Source organism: Zalophus californianus, chromosome 7 (genome assembly GCF_009762305.2).
Source record: "Zalophus californianus isolate mZalCal1 chromosome 7, mZalCal1.pri.v2, whole genome shotgun sequence".
Taxonomy (NCBI): Eukaryota; Metazoa; Chordata; class Mammalia; order Carnivora; family Otariidae; genus Zalophus; species Zalophus californianus.
Genome location: NC_045601.1, coordinates 36,561,675 through 36,577,970, shown reverse-complemented (window position 1 = coordinate 36,577,970; position 16,296 = coordinate 36,561,675). Strand labels below are relative to the sequence as shown.

The 16,296-nt window shown below is 39.3% G+C and overlaps 1 protein-coding gene, 1 long non-coding RNA gene and 1 pseudogene across 6 annotated transcripts in view; 2 read left to right on the top strand and 1 right to left on the bottom strand.

Annotated features, from left to right (window-relative positions):
- Window positions 1-5,600, bottom strand: part of ECHDC1 (ethylmalonyl-CoA decarboxylase 1) — a 58,667-nt gene extending 53,067 nt beyond the window's left edge. For 2 of the 5 annotated variants that reach the window (XM_027601660.2, XM_027601664.2), the window contains exons 1-2: window positions 5,193-5,471; window positions 4,413-4,676 (exon numbers count right to left, since the gene is read on the bottom strand). The gene's annotated coding sequence lies outside the window, so the exon portion shown is untranslated. The other 3 variants (XM_027601661.2, XM_027601662.1, XM_027601659.2) reach the window with 3 other exon arrangements.
- Window positions 3-475, top strand: LOC113926577 (annotated as a pseudogene).
- Window positions 5,601-6,035: 435 nt separating the features above from the next.
- Window positions 6,036-15,606, top strand: LOC113926578. The gene is made up of 3 exons (XR_003521362.2): window positions 6,036-6,173; window positions 12,121-12,309; window positions 15,204-15,606. It is a non-coding gene; the product is annotated as an uncharacterized LOC113926578 (long non-coding RNA).
- Window positions 15,607-16,296: the final 690 nt, after the last annotated feature.

Here is a 16,296-nt window from a genome sequence, read left to right as displayed (position 1 = left end):
AAATGATCAACACAAAGGGAAAAAGGAAAGACACCCACTGTATGTTCTCTAGCTTTTTAGAAAACATGGGGTTGTTCCTTTGGCCACATACATGCAAATCTACAAGAAAGGTGATATTGTAAACATCAAGGGGATGGGCACTATTCAAAAAAGAAAGCCCCCACAGATGTTACCATGGCAAAACTGGAAGAGTGACAATATTACCCAGAATGCTGTTGGCATTGCTGTAAACAAATAAGGGCAAGATTCTTGCCAAGAGAATTTATGTATTGAGCATTTTAAGCATTTGAAGAGCCAAAATAGCTTCTTGAAGCATGTGAAGGAAAATGATCAGAAAAAGAAGGAAGCCAAAGAGAAAGGTTTTTGGGTTCAACTGAAGCAACAGCTTGATCCGCCCAGAAAAGCACATTTTATAAGAACCAATGGACAGGAACCTAAGCTGTTGGAACCTATTCCCTATGAATTCATGGCATGATAAGTGTAAAAAAATTCTAAGCAGAAACACACAAAAAAATCAGGCAATACTCCAGGTCTCCGGGAGAGTAACCAAAAGAAAACATAAACTCAGGTTTGCTTTTCTTTGTAGTGCCTTATGGCCAAAATACTGGCAGAGGGAGCCGCCCTTAAAATACTCTCATATATTTTCAGAGTATCATTTCTCTAAAAGATTATGTTACTGCTCATCTATTAGCATGAAAATTGTATAGTTCCAATCCCCTCCATGAAACAAATCTAGGAAAAAAAATAAGGTCCACATTTCCTTTTTACAATTAAAGGTTACCTTTTGTCAAATTTTAAAACAATAGAAATGCTCTCAAAGTTTTCACTCTTTTTCTCCAAATAAATACATATTTATTTTTAAATAAATTATAAATTTATAAAAACCTTTAAAACTTTAGACATTATTTCATGTAACTCCATAGCTAGAATCATGAGCTTTCTGAACGGACAAGAACATTTTTGTACATAGGCTATCTGATTAAATCAAAATATTTATGAGATGGTTATAATTATACACTATTGTTCATATGCTACTTCCATAAAGTATAATAATACTTTTTTATTTCCTGATTTGAAATTCAGGTTGTATTACAGTTGGCCAGAATGAAAATAAATTAAGATACTAAAAATGAAGAAAGCTATTGCCTGAGTCACCTAACACATACTAAAAAAGTTAGGTTTCAGAATGTGGGTGTGTTTTTTCTTAACCTAGGTAAGGGATACACAGGTATTTTCTGTTGTTGTTCTTTAAATTCTTCTTATGCATTTTTCACTATATGTACGTATGGTATATTTCTCAATGAACTTTTTTTTTAACTGAAGTATAGTTCCAAACTTTGGGGGCTGTCTCTGCCTTTACCAGTAATCTCTCTCAGTCTTCTAAATGACCAATTTCAAAACTAATTTCTTAAATACTTTATTTCTTTACATAGAAGATATTAAATAAAAAACACACAGCCATAAAGATACTAAACAAAGAACACAGTGGCCACATAGTCTGGCAGGTCTGACAACTGTTAAAAGAGTCCTTATTAAAGGTAGTGATATTTCTTAAAAATCAATGTAGAACCAGAAACTAGATAATAGAGAATTAGACATGAAGCTCCTGCCTCCAGTATATTAAAAAATTCTTAAGGGCAGGACTGCATCTTATTCACAGCCTTTAGCACACAGTTTCACATTTAATATTTGTGGAACTAAATGACCCCTAATGTGGCTATTACTGTGTAGGGACTACAGTACCTACCCATCATTTTCTCAACTAAATGTAAGATCTCTATTTGCAAAATAGGAAAAATTATTTCACTCTTGGGTTTCAATGAAATGCAAGTCCAGGATATGTAGCTACAAATGTGCAAGGGTATGATTTTCTTTTCATGTTTACAAAATGGGTTTGCATACAACACAATCTCTACTGTTTCATTAATAAAAATATTAATACTTTTTAAGAAATGAAGTAATAAATAGTAAGACATCACTCTACCTATCTATAATATGTGTAGCTGGCAATACATATTTTACAAGGATATGCTTAGTAATATTCTTTGTTCTTTAATATAAGATTTCTCTCACAAGAGGAATCTTAGGGCAGGTCTAGCCTGTTATATTCTCTTTCTCTGGATGAGAGGCAATTTACCCAGTGATAGATACTGAGGTTAATACCTAGTAACTGTTAGTGGCAAACTTAAAGAGGAAACCTGAGATTTGACCTTCTTTGCCTCACCTTCTCTTCTTCACCTTCCAAAGGAGGATACTGGTTTTGAGCCAAAAACAAGTAATTCAGTGTGTAGCTTTGTGTACTAGACAACAAAGTGAAACTATCTGCCCTGGAACTGCTGCTATTTGGATTTTCTTAGTTCTGTTCTCCCTTCTTTCTGTGTGTCTGTCTCTCTAAGAGGCTTATGTGGTAAAAGCAACCTGGGGGTGCCTTTATCCTGTCCCATTTGAAGACCAAATAGAGCAGGGCTCAGGGTTCCTTAGGCCTGCTGCTAGTCTAGGGAAAATGCGCACTCAAGATCACTTACCAGGTCAGTTCACAAAACTGAAAGGTGTATATACAGTCAGAGCCAAAGGCAATACAGCCAAGCTTTTGCCTGGATATTCTCTATGCATGTTGTGCCCCTGGAGATGTCAGATATAGAATAGAAACTCAATGGAAAATTCAACTGAGGTCCTGATCTTTTCCATATTTACCATGACTTCAACATTAAAAAAAAGTGCCAAAAAAAAAACTTGATAAGGACTTTGATGGCTATTTTTAAAAATTAAATTTGCCTGTTTTCCACAATATTCTGTTTAGGGAAAAGAAAAAGCTAAGCTAGAAAATAAGGAATAAGGCTTTCAAAATCATTAGCATTTTTAATCATTATTATTTCAATCATTATTATATCTTCTCTCTTATAAGGAGACTATTCTGTCCTCATGTATTACCTCTCTAATATCCAACAACACAAGGGCAATTAGTATAGATGCCATCAGATCTATTATCTGCATATCTTTAAATCATTACAAAATGAAATATACATATAACTAATATTTTTGCCTCATTAGACATCTTTGATATGCTGATTTTTCTAAGTAAATCTTATAACAAATACTTCACGTATCCTTATATTAATTCCACTTTTTCTCTCCTTTCCCATTCCTATCCCCCTTCCACTACTAACTCTGCCTTCTTTTCTCTCCTCTCTTCACGTTCCCTTGTCTGTGCCACAGAAGAGTACCACAAAAACTCGAGGGCACTGCTTAAGCCTCCTAGGTTTGCTGACCTCAAGTTGAGAAATCCAATTCTAGAAATTTGGTAATCACCTATTATGTATACTTTCATCCCAATTCTAAATTCAAAGATCAAATTAGACAAGAGTTCAGTGCTAAGGAGATGACAAAGTATTAGCCACTAATAAACTACTATAGTATCTGAAAGTACATATGAACAAACGGGGCTGAGATTCAGGTTCTCTGTAAGCATGAGGTTAAACAATCAGCATTTTGGATTGTTCCAGAATGACAAGGCAATGAAAAAGTTCTGAGGAATTTACAATTTTATAAACTTTCTTCAGGACAAAACATATGTTTAAAATTTGTCACGCAGGATGCTTTGCTGTCCTGCCACACTCACATCAGCTGAAGGAGCTCTTAGCCAAGCCACTGGAAAAGGGAAAGAGAAGAGAGCCCTATGGACATCTGAGATCACATGTGTTACTCTCTCCCATTTTTGTTAAAATTCTGCAAAGGTTTTCAAACAGTTCCCCTCCTTGCACAGGGAATAAGCTAGCTTTTCTTTTAAAAGCCATACAGAACGCGTGTGCCAGAATTACGAAATCCAGAAAATTAACACAGATGCATACTTAATAAGAAAACAATTAGCCTGAGGCAGGTGGAAAACAACAAAAAAGTCAGAAATATTTTAGGCTGTCACTACATGACTTGTTTTTCAAGTTTTAATTTCGTTTTAGCCTGTCATTATATAACCTACCTTTCAAGCTTCATTTACATGCCACCATACACACCCCTCTTCCTCATATAGCCAAAATGAACTTTTTAGTTTCTCAAATCCTTCAGGTTTTTGCTCTTCATTAAACACTTCTACATATGTGCTCCCTCACCTATTACACTTATCTCTTCCTCAGAGTAACTCCACATCATCTCCTTTAATACCTTAGACTGCATAAAATACTGTCTGCTTGCACAGTATTTTTAAGCCTCACGTAATAATTTTTTAAACAGAACATCCCCACTGCATTTTGGAAAGTAAGAAAGCTTTTACAATGCCTAGAAGACTGCCTGACAAATAATATAAATCAGTAACAATCTGGCTAGAAGTATTAAGAATTCATAATGCCTTAGGAGGCTTAAGACTCTGTCCACAAACCAACTCTCCACCTACCCTATTTCCTACTCCTTTCACTCACCGGGTTTCAACTCCACGGCTCTCTGCAGCTGGTTTCTCTTCCCGGAATGGAACCGACTATCATCCACTTCTCTTTGAGGTCAGGCAATAAAATTGCCTCAGTCAGGTCAGGAAAGGAGCATCTGATTTACTACTCCTCCCACTCCCAGGCGATTTCATAATTACATCTTTCCCTGTTGCTTCCTCCAATAGAGTGCTAGGTCTTCACAGAAGGGATCTTCTGTTATACTTGCCAATGTCCAGTTTATCTCTATACCTACAGCACCTAAAGCAACAGCTGATAAACAGGAGGTTCTCAAAAGTGGGGAAAGGAAAGGAGGGGGGAATGGGGTCGATATAGATTGTTTTCCTCAAGGAACTTATCAGCCCTTTCAACAAGTAATTTAAGTAATCTGTGGTTTTAAACCCCTATATTTGTGACGTGTTGAGTGTGTGTGTGTGTGTGTGTGTGTGTGTGGCATTAAGAGGATTATCGAGGCTCAAAAGAATTTCAGGAAGTAAAGAACCCATACCAAAAATGATTTGGACATTTTGTTGTTGTTGTTGTAAAGTCGATTGCACGAAACAAATAATATAAGTTTTAATTAAGCAAAGTAATAGTGAGAAGGACAAATTCAGAAGTCCTAGGAAACCCCACCTACCCAGCACAGGGCCTGGAAAGTATTTAGAATTTAAATTAGTGCGTTGAAGTCATGCTTCCGTATTCTAAAAACCTAGTAATCCCGGCGGTTCGCCACATTCCTTATAAAAGTTTTACTCTTTTCCCGCCGCCTTCATTCACCTCGCAAAGTCCGCCCGCGGCGCTCGGCACTGCTTCGCGGCGCTCGGCACTGCGTCCCCCCACCCAGCAGAGGGCAGTGGGCCTCCGCGATGGCCTCACACGGAATGCGCAGCTGAGCCCGGGCAGGTCTCCGCTTGGAATTCGTGTGGAGAAACACTAAAGTCTATTATACAGCGACAAACTAGAGTCCTCTCTCATATGACACTTCAAGTACAGTCCCTACGGCCACTCGGTCCCGCAGACCTCAAGGCGGGCAGCATCCCCTTCCGCTCCCCCCCCCCCGACCTTCTTCCGCTTTTCGCTCCCTTTTTCCGCTCCCCCTGGACTCTCTTCCTCTTGCCGGGGTTTCCCTTTCGTTCCGCCGCGGGCGTTCACTCGTCTCGGGTCCTCGTCCCTTTTCCCGGCCGCTTTACCGTCGCCCGCGTCTCCTCCTCTCCTGGCGCCCCTTTAAGTTCTCCAGCGGGCACGCCTGATTCCGGAAGTCCTGCCCGGTCGCCCAGCGCCTCCCATGCTCCCGCGCTATGGCGGGCCTGTGCGGGCCCCCCCTTGGGTCGTCAGCGAACCCGGGATGAATGGACCTGCTTCGCGTTAAGGGCGTTAAGGACTGGCTGGTCCAGCGAAGCTTATAGACTCCCACTTATTTTTCAGGTTCCCTCTATACGTGGGAAGAGTGGAGGGAGAAGAAAGCCAGGTTAGGGAATTTTGAAAGAGAAGGGGAGAGGAAGGTACCAAAAGCTGTTACTTCTTGAACATCTTTTCTGCGTTATTGAACGCAGAAAGTATTTGTCTTTTTTTTTTTTTTAACGAATACTCAACATATGCCCTGCATGTGATACGATTTTTATAAAGCTTAGCAGGCTTAGAATTCTGTGCCAGTAGCTATCCTACGGAGCCAACAGGACTCTCTTCGGAAGACAGCTGGAAAGGAATGCCATTTTCCACTAGGATTGGGATCGTTTTGTCAAAAAGGAGGAACAGAAGGTAGATCTTAGTAAATAAGGGAATAGGCTGGTGGGAGGAACAAAGTGCTAAGAAGGGGAGATGAGAAGCAAGTTTTAGGGTATGGAGATGTGGATAGTAGGGAAGAATTGGGAACCAAGTTTGGACCGATGGGAAGAAGTCCAAATATTGAAAGTATTTAATTCCAATTTAGTATGAAATGAGCAGCCATTACACTGTTGAGCAGGAAATTCACTTGATTAAATGGTGATTTGGGAGAATTAGTTTGTAAAGTGGGGGTAACTAGATGTATTGTTTATGCTATAAATTTGTATGTGGTTATATGGTACTGCACAAGTTCTGTGTATTGGTGTATGGGACTGTGGCTTTACAAGGTTGGCAGCTGTGGCTAAGAGGTTTGGCCTTTAACATTTTTTGTGTAGATTCCCTGCTGGTATGTATCTTTTTTTTTCCCCCATCCCCCCACCCCCTTCCCCTCTAGAACCCTCAGTTTGTTTCTCAGAGTCCATTGTCTCTCATGGTTTTCTTAAGTTCAAACAAAGTGTGTCTTTACGGATGATACTATCTCATGCCTTATCTTTTTGCCAAGCATGTAGTTATTTGCTAGTTCTCAGAATTTACCAACAAGTTGAGGAGATACAATGTTTTTAAAAGTTTTAAGAATACACACACTATCAAAAGAGGTCCAAAGCACCTTAGGGATTTGGAGGAGGGAAAAGAGGTTGGCAACTAGTGAAAATCAAGGAAGGTGGCCCCAAAAGAGGGCATTTATGCATTTTCAGTACTATGACTAATATGCTAACAGATAAAACAGCATTTCTTTTTTCTAATTGTGCTGAAGTAGTGCCTTTTCACCCATAGCTATGTGAGTGTAATAGGAGAGAATGGGAATTTGCAGTGAGGTGTCCGGTGTCAGGTAGTGTATTAACGGAACCAACATGAGTTCTCTCTTTGGTGAATCAGAAACTGCACAGGTTGACAAAGAAAACTTATTTACAGCAAATGAGATCGTGGGGAATGGCTGCCAAAGCCATGACTCCCTGAGAGCGGCTGAATTCCTTTTGTTTAGGGTTAGAAGGAATATTTAGATAGGGAGGCCTTGTCATCCTATGTACAGGCAGGCATAAGGTCATGCATAGCTTAAGGAAACATGCCTATGTATACATTATGTGTTATGCAGAGGAGGCTGAGGCTCCTCCTTGGGTGGAGATTTTAGTATTATAATGAGGTAAAGATCATTGTAGGTCATTCTAGAGGTCACTCCATGGTCCATCTGTGTAGGCACAAGTCAGATTTAGCTTAAATGGTCTGAATGGTCTGGGAAGGTGGGATGGCAGGAGGTCTTGTCTGGGCAGTCCCCATCCCCTGGGGAGCAGTGTTGGGTTTCCTTTGCCTGAATCAAAAAGAAAGCTGGAAAGAAGAGCTTCGGGAAGAATGTAAGACAAAGGTAAGTAAGTATGAGCAAGTGGGCAGTAAAGGCCAGGTTTTGGTGCCAAGCCCATAAATTGGAACCTATTTTGAGGTTAAACCACAAAAAAAGAAGTTAAAGTGTAGTGCGTACAAGCAGGTGGGAGCTGGGAAGGCTGAGACCAAAATAGCTGGTACTTGCTTCCCATATCCTGTAGAAAGAGGGAAAGTTCTTCTATTTCAAGACCTAGTCTTTCTCATTTCTTTTCTAGTAGCATTCTGATTACTCATCTGTATGTATAGCATTTCACTGTACTTGCACATACAACCTAGTGTCAAAATACCTTTTACTATAATAATGGTTGTGCCAAACCACAAACTAAAAGGTAGTGCACTATAATATTAGCAGGTTGTATCCAGTTATTTTTTAACTGCTGGCTCAATAAACAAATATTGGATGATAATTTCTTTAAACATTTGCTTTTTCATAAAATACATATCCAGGTATCCTCTGCCTCCTTCACTTGACTGTTAAACTGCTTTCTTCCTTTTACTCCATATCATGTTATAGTGAAAACTTTTCAATACAGATATCACCCACTATCTAAAAGTTACCATTGGGGCACCTGGGTGGCTCAGTCCTTAAGAGTCTGCCTTCGGCTCAGGTCATGATCCCAGGGTCCTGGGATCGAGCCCCACATCGGGCTCCCTTCTCCGTGGGAAGCCTGCTCCTCTCTCTCCCTCTCCCCCTGCTTGTGTTCCTTCTCTCACTGTGTCTCTCTCTGTCAAATAAATAAATAAAATCTTTAAAAAAAAAAAAGTTACCATTAAACCTTTCATAAGCCAAAATGGCATAAAGCAAAGAAGAAATTACTATTTATGGGAAAATTATTGAGCAACCCCAGACCCAAAAGTGGTAATGAGACCCAGAAAATGATGCCCTCTATTCCCATTCTTATACAAAACTATCTTGGGCACAGGAGAGCCACCTAAGTTACTGGGATGGCTGTCAATTTTAAGACTCCTGTGTGAGGTTTCCTCCTCATTGGTCTAATGTGATATCCTCCACATCCCCAGTCTAGCCACCTCTGGCCAAGAGACCTCCACCTAGAGCCAGCCAAACCGGTACCCGACTGAATTAAAACCCAACCGGGGACTGTTTCCTAGGGAAGCTGGCTGTAAAGACTACTTGTGTTGGAATGTCGCTTAGACCATGGTGGATTTCTATTTTCATCAGTGTCCCCTACTGACTACTTGAATTACAACATTGGGTAATTTCCTCTTATAAAACTTTTCTAGTGTTTTCCATGGGTTAAAAACAGGTTTTTCTCAACATGGCACAGTATTTCAACCCATTCATTGGCACCATTTGTAGTCGAGAGTGCAATGGGGAAGTGGAAGGATGCCAGCATCCCAACAAACCCTCCCACAGGGCAAGGTTTGTTCATAGCGATTTTCATCCAAGGGATGCCTCTGCTCCCTTTGACACTGGGAACCTCTGACACATCCTGTGTGGGATGCCACCTGGGAATTGGGGACGGGAGATTTTCTTGGTAATACACCTTCTCAGTCCCCAAGGACTTTCTCTTGGGATGCCTTTTAACCCACTGGAAACAATTCAGATTGCTAGATTTAAGGAAAAATAGGACTCTTCTTCTGTAGCACTGTATGACCTCAATACTCCTTAGGAGACAAGGAACAATGGCCCATTAAGCTTCAGTATGATCTCTCAGTTAGATTTCTTCTACAGGAAACAGGACAAATGGGCTGAGGTCCTCTGTATGCAGGCATTCATGACCCCAAGTCAGGATCCCGACCTATGGGCCTCTTGCAGAATGTGTTTGGCCGCTAACCAAGCTACTAAACCCCCCTTCCAACATTGGATGATGGTTATCTAAAAAGGCCTCCTCCTCCTCCTAATAGACCCAGGTTGCCAAAGGAATCACAGGCCCTCCCTCATAAAGGGGATGCTGACTCTCTCACTGTTCCTCCTCCTAATAGACCCAGGTAACTCTTGTTGTATGGTGGGGGCTTCTCCCGCATTCATTTCCCAGGTTAATGGCTATGATAATTGGAGTCAGTTGTCTGTGGTCAGGCTACCTCAGGACAGGGACCTTAAGGAATAGGCCCAAGCAGCTGTTGAAACGCCTTTGGTTTCAGGGAAGTTGCCTGTCTCTTCTGGTCGGACATGGAATGCCTGTTTTCACTTTTTGTTGGTGAGAAAAAAACAAACTCTCTATTCCATCTGTCTGAGCTGATAAGCTTTGGGATGATGAGTCCTCTTTATCCGCCCTGTGGCCTTCCATCCACTTGCAGCCTTGCTGGCCGCGCCTCACCTTTTCTGCCTCGGGTTCCTCCTCCTGTTTCTGCACCAACACCGGTATGGCCTGTATAACCGCTCCTATACCATCTCAGTGCCTCCAGCACCATCAGCTCCTACTCTTCCTACCCTCACTATCAAGGAGTGAAAAGCACCCCTCCTTAGACTTAAACGGACCACTGCAGATTTCTCCGTCAATGCCCCAAGTAAAAATTGACAGTGGGCAATAAATTAATTGAATTTTGGCAGATACAGGTGCAACATATTCTATATTAAAGCTGATTTGAGTTTGTTGGTTTCATTAAGATTGATATATCTTTGGAGTTGTCAACATTAAGTATAAAACTTTTATCAAGGTTTAGTAAAGGTCAAATAGGCTTGTGTTACCTCTTGCAGTTTGTCAACAAAATATGACATAAAATGATGGTTAATTTTGTCTGTCTCAAAGTTTTCACAGGTAATTGTTAAAATAGCTTTCAGAATCTTCAGTGGCCTGGAACTTGGCGATTTTACTTGGATGATGGGTTGGATTGAATTCACTGGCTGTCTCACTCTTCCAAATGAGATAAGATACTGAAACATTGATTATTGAGCATAAGGTTTATCTGTTTTTGGCTTCTTACTGAAGAGAAACTGAGAATACTTGGGTCTGTTGGTAAACATGCTTTATGCTTTATTAAAAGATTATACTATGGAAAAACATGTTTTTAGAAATTATTAAATGTATTTATAAATTGGCCAATCTAAAGAATTCTGGCATAATTGACAGCTCACAATTGGTTACTACTTAATTTTCACTGGAGACTAAGGATTCTAAGAGTTAAAATTCTGGTAAATGTAATTAAGACTGATGGAAATAAGGAAGGCACTCTGTATGTAGGACAGTAGGAGATATATAAGAAAGATATAAGAAATTACAGTATATTTTGTTGAAGGAAAAAGAAAGTAATTTTGTCCTAGAATGAGACTGGTTGTTTAGAAAGAAAGGGCTTAGGACAAAATCTGAATGCGAAAGAAAGTTGTAAAAAGTTTGTGAAGGAAAGCTTTAGAAAAGAATTTTATGTGTGGTCAGGACTAAGGTTGAAATGAATGGATTTTAAAAGTACACTAGTATAAGATTGAGATTCTGCTTTTCTCTGTTAAAAAGACAAAAGTTTTTCTTGGATTATTGGTCTGCTCTTCATAAGAAAATGTAAACAAAGTTTTTTTTTTTTTTTTCTCTTTTCTTTCTGCCCAGAAAACCAAAGCTTCTGTATTTTGTTTTTATCAGGTCTTTGATTACTTAAGAAAGTTAAAACTTCTCAGTGTTAAAGGAGCTAAGTTTTACTAACAACTATATAACTTCCTGTAGAATTCCTTATTGCCATCTTGGTTAAATACTAATATTAAATTTATAATGATCTGTAATTCTATTGAGGCATGTGCTTTAAAACTTTCTGACTTTTTAAACAAATTTCCTGAAATTTAAATGGCAAGTGAAGTCTTTGTGACTAATTAGGCTTGTTCATTTGGTATGTAAATTACTTGGAAAGCCCTGTCAAACCAGTGATGACATCCCTTGGGTTATATTGTATGGGTAAATGCTATAACTATTCAAGAAAATATATGAAATTTTTGAAGTTTTAATATGTCCTAATATAAGGTCATCACTTAATATTCTGATTATTGAAGTGTTATGTATCGTAGAAATAACTGGATTTCCTTGTCAGCTAGATTAAAATGAACTCTCATATCAGATCTTTAACAATGTCCACTTCCGAGGTTTTTTGTCGTGTCATTTATACTTATTGTTCTGATGCTCTTACGAAATGAATTTTGTCTTCAAGGAGATTCATGCAAAGGACTTTTTATTGACAAATACAGGTATTTGATATCTTTAAGCTCATAAAACTGAACTGGATAAAAATTTCCAGAACTAATGGGAAAGCTGCATTCAAGCTGAACAAAAATTAATAACATGGGACTAAATGAATTGAGAAAGATGATTATAGTTTTTATGACTCTTGTTTGAAACATTGCTGGTTCTCTAATGTATGTTCTTTTAGGTTAAGGAAGTTTTCTTTTAAGATATCTGTGACTTACGCAAATATGATAAAATATTCCTTTGCAAACAAATCGAAGCATCTAACTTTTCTCCCTACCTGAACCCTCCAGAATTCAGAAACTCTCAGTAAGTATTCTTTCCATGGTAATTATAATTATTTGCATAATTTTGATGAGAACCTATTCTCCTTGTAACAGGACACCATTTGGAAACATTGGTTATATTACTTTGACTGGAAGGTCCTATTTGAGAGGCACATGCATAGACTCAGCTATCACCAGACAGCTTTAAGGAATTAAGGTTGACTTTATGGAGCCAACAGAGCCTGACATCTTGGAAATGTTAGCCTGATACCTTGCTTACAGAGTTCCTAGCAGCCTTACCAGGTGAGTAAAGAATGTCACTTCCTGGCAGGCGTGGGAACCTCAGGATATATGGGGGACCTGGAAAAGAGGAATACACCAAAATCTACTGGTATTGCAGACAAGTCTAAGGACAAGTATTTGGCTTGGCTCTGGCCTTGAGAGGCTATTGAAAGTTCAATCAATACAAATTTTCCAGCAAAGCAGATTTTCTTTTTTTTTTTTTAAAGATTTTATTTATTCACTTGACAGAGAGACAGCGAGAGAGGGAACACAAGCAGGGGGAGTGGGAGAGGGAGAAGCAGGCTTCCCACTGAGCAGGGAGCCCGACGTGGGACTTGATCCCAGGACCCTGGGATCATGACCTGAGCCAAAGGCAGACGCTTAACGACTGAGCCACCCAGGCGCCTGAGCAAAGCAGATTTTAAAGGATCTCTATGATCAACCACTATTCTTGCTGACCTTATGTAAATAATTAGGCCAAGTTTGTTAAAACTGGACTTGTTTTACAGACAAATTAGTCTTGATTTGGCTATCTCTGGAAATAAAGGTAAATTTAGAAAGAAAAATTATTTTTCAAATAATGTATTCTTATGAATGTTAGATTCTAGTTTTGATTAATTGTCATAAATGTTTGTCTAAACTAGACAACTTGAGGTAAACTTCAGAGAGAGTGCCATAATAACTCATATATAGATAATCTTCCTGCTTGTTACTCTGTGGAGATAATAAAAGGAACCCCATGGACATGATTATTTAAACAGCTGGACAGGGGCACCTGGGTGGCTCAGTCGGTTAAGCGTCTGCCTTTGGCTCAGGTCATGATCCCAGGATCCTGGGATCGAGCCCCGCATCGGGCTTCCTGTTCCATGGGAAGCCTGCTTCTCCCTCCCCCAGTACCCCTGCTTGTGTTACCTATCTCTCTGTCAAATAAGTAAATAAAATCTTTAAAAAAAAAAAAAGTTTTAAACAGCTGGACAATGAGATGGACTCCCCAACAATTGTGTAACTCAGCTGTCACCTTGATCAATTCTATGTGGCTGGAATAAAAAGTTGCTCCTTAAAATCCAGAACATACCCTACTCCATGGGGTTAACTATGGACTTATGGAAATAATAGTTGGCCCCACCCTCCTTATAATTGGATTGGATAATTGGGGATGCCCTTTTCTCCTGGGACAAATCATCTCCCACTTGCCAGTGATTCCTTGTAATTAAGATATTGTTAAGATTAGACATCACACAAAGAAGGCTTCTTAATGGTTTTATCCCTTAGCCATATTTGTCCTGGGAGTCACTGTCTATCGATGTAAAATTACAAGTAGAGGCTTTAGCCAAGCATACAGTGGCCACCTTTGACCAAACCCAAAATGAAGTCACCCACAAATTCGAAAAGTGGCCCTCCAAAACCTAATGACCCTTGATACCCTAACTGCAAGTCAAAGAAAAAGTTATTATGCTAATATTACGACTCTGTTGTATATATATCCCAGATGACTGCTAATGTATCCAAAGTTTTAGCACACATGCACACCACATCTAAATGGTAACTCTTTTTACAGCAGAGATGTAATGTTTTATTTAGTCTTACAACTTTGGTCTTTCTGATTCACACAGAAGAAACTCAACCAAGAAGAAATTCTTCTTCAATTTTAACCGTTATTTTAAGATTTGCCTACTGGAATGATAACTTTTTAAATTTTGTAGTAAACTCCCATTCAATAGAATTAAACTGTCACCTGAGAAATTTAGTTGAGAGTTGACTGCTCACACAATGAACATTCTGTTTGCATAAAGCATTTGCTCCAGTATGGAAACAGTAGGGTCAATATTTCATCTATAAAGACATGTTGGGAATCAATCTTTAAATTTTAAACTGTAGCTGTTCACAAGTTAATTATTTCAGAATTACCTGTTAAGCAATCAAGTACTAAAGCGAAGCCTTATTTCAGTATGATTTTAGGGTCTTTCAGGTCCTAGGAGGCCCTGTCCTGGGCACTGAGAATCCAATGGTGAACAAAGATATGATTGCAGTTGTCTAGGAGGAGGGCATGACAAACTGAAGCAAATAGTCAAAATAGGATTACTGTGGAGAAAGAAAAAATAGAGAGGGATTTTTTTCCCCCCTACATTTTAGTTTATTTTAATTGTCAGTAAATAGATGAACATGAAGGTTAGGATGACAAAACAAATAATTTTCCTTTCAACATCTACCTGAATTCCCAATGAATAAATTATAGACAAAGTTTTACTTAATGATTTATAAACATAAGAAAAGTAACTGTTTACTGAGCACCTACTATATACCAAAGTGACATACATGAACTCTAATTGGGGACAGTACCAAAGTGGGCAATTGCTGTTTTTCATACAAACTGGAGTTTCAGCCTTCACTCCCCCACCCCCAATCACCTTGCCACCTTGGTGTCTCCACTGTATGGAAATCCTCGCAGCACATCTCAAGGGTGGTGTCGCTGATTTCATTTTATAGATGAGGAAACTGAGATTAGGTGGTTAAATAAATTGCCAAAGGCCTCACAGCTTCTAAATGCAAAAGTTATAACTCAAACCCAAATCCTGTGGGTTATTTTCTTTACAGTGCTTCAATAATTGTTATGTTTCTCTTTTGTATCTATACTCAATACTGGGCTATATTAAAAAAAAAAAAAACATTCCTCCATTTGGTTTCTTATACCATTTTTAGAGCTTCTTCTACCTCATTTTTTTTCTTTACTCAGATTTATGTCTGAGTAAAAAAGAAGAAAGGGTATTTTAAGACAGCCAGCAAACATTTCTGATTGTGTGGCTACACAGCCAGGCTGATGTAGAGGTGAGGAGTGAGTGAGTAGAGTGTTCAAAACTGATATTCCCAGTGTTAGGTTCAATATTCTTAATTCCTGTTTTATATTCCCTGTGCAGGTCCCGGGCCAATTGGTCCTCAAATTGCTTTCTTAGTCTGGCTCTATTTTGCAAACGAATGAACTCCATTGCCAGTTGGTATATTGCCAGTGTAGGACAGCAGAGAGAAACTGAAGGCTGAGAGGAAGTGGGTAGACATGCTCTGCTCCATCTCCTTGATGGCGGCGCCTTGATTGGCAGCAGTTGCGTTTCTTAATGGCACTCCAGCTCCGGAAAGGTGACATGGCCCCTGTGCTCTGACCGTGCTGCCTCTGCCTTTTGTCCCTTCAGGCTGAGATGGGGGAACTAGTGGGTGGCCGTTGTTGCTAGCCTCTGGATGGTGTGGCTGTCCTGTTGGGCTTCTCAGTTTTTCATCTCCTGTGTAACCGTTCCCCCTCAATAAAGTCCTGCTGTTTTAAAAATTCAGGTGGTTTTTCATATGCTATCATTTTTATGTGGAACATAAAAAAATGAATAAACAAAGAAAAAGCAGAAACAGACTCATAAATACAGAGAACCAGCTGATGGTGGGCAAAGGGGAAGGGGGGAATGGGCGAAACAGGTGAAGGGGAGTGGGAGGTATAGGCTTCCAGTTATGGAATGAATAAGGCAAGGGGCTAAATGCACAGCATAGTCCATGGTACTATAATATAGTCCATGGTATTATAATAGTATTGTATGGTAACCGACGGTAGCTACTACACTTGGGGTGAGCCTAGCATGACAGAGAGAGTTGTTGAATCACAATACTGTACACCTGAAACTGATGAAACATTGTGTGTCAACTCTATTTCAATTAAAAAGAAAAAAAGAATTCAGGTAGTTTTTGTTTTCCTGATTGGATCTTGACATTTACCCAAAACACTTTATACTTCATTATAAAGATCTGTGTACTTTGTGATTATATATTTAATAAATATACATTTAATAAATATACTTCATGCACTTGTGAGTGTATATTTAATAAATGTCTTCTTAGCCAAACTCTATGTTTCGTGACGGCAGAGACCATGCCTGTCTCCTTCACCCCTGCATTACAGTAATTGCCAGGTGAGAGGTGTTTAATACTTATTTGTGGAATGAATGAATGGATGAATAAGATGAATCATAAAGT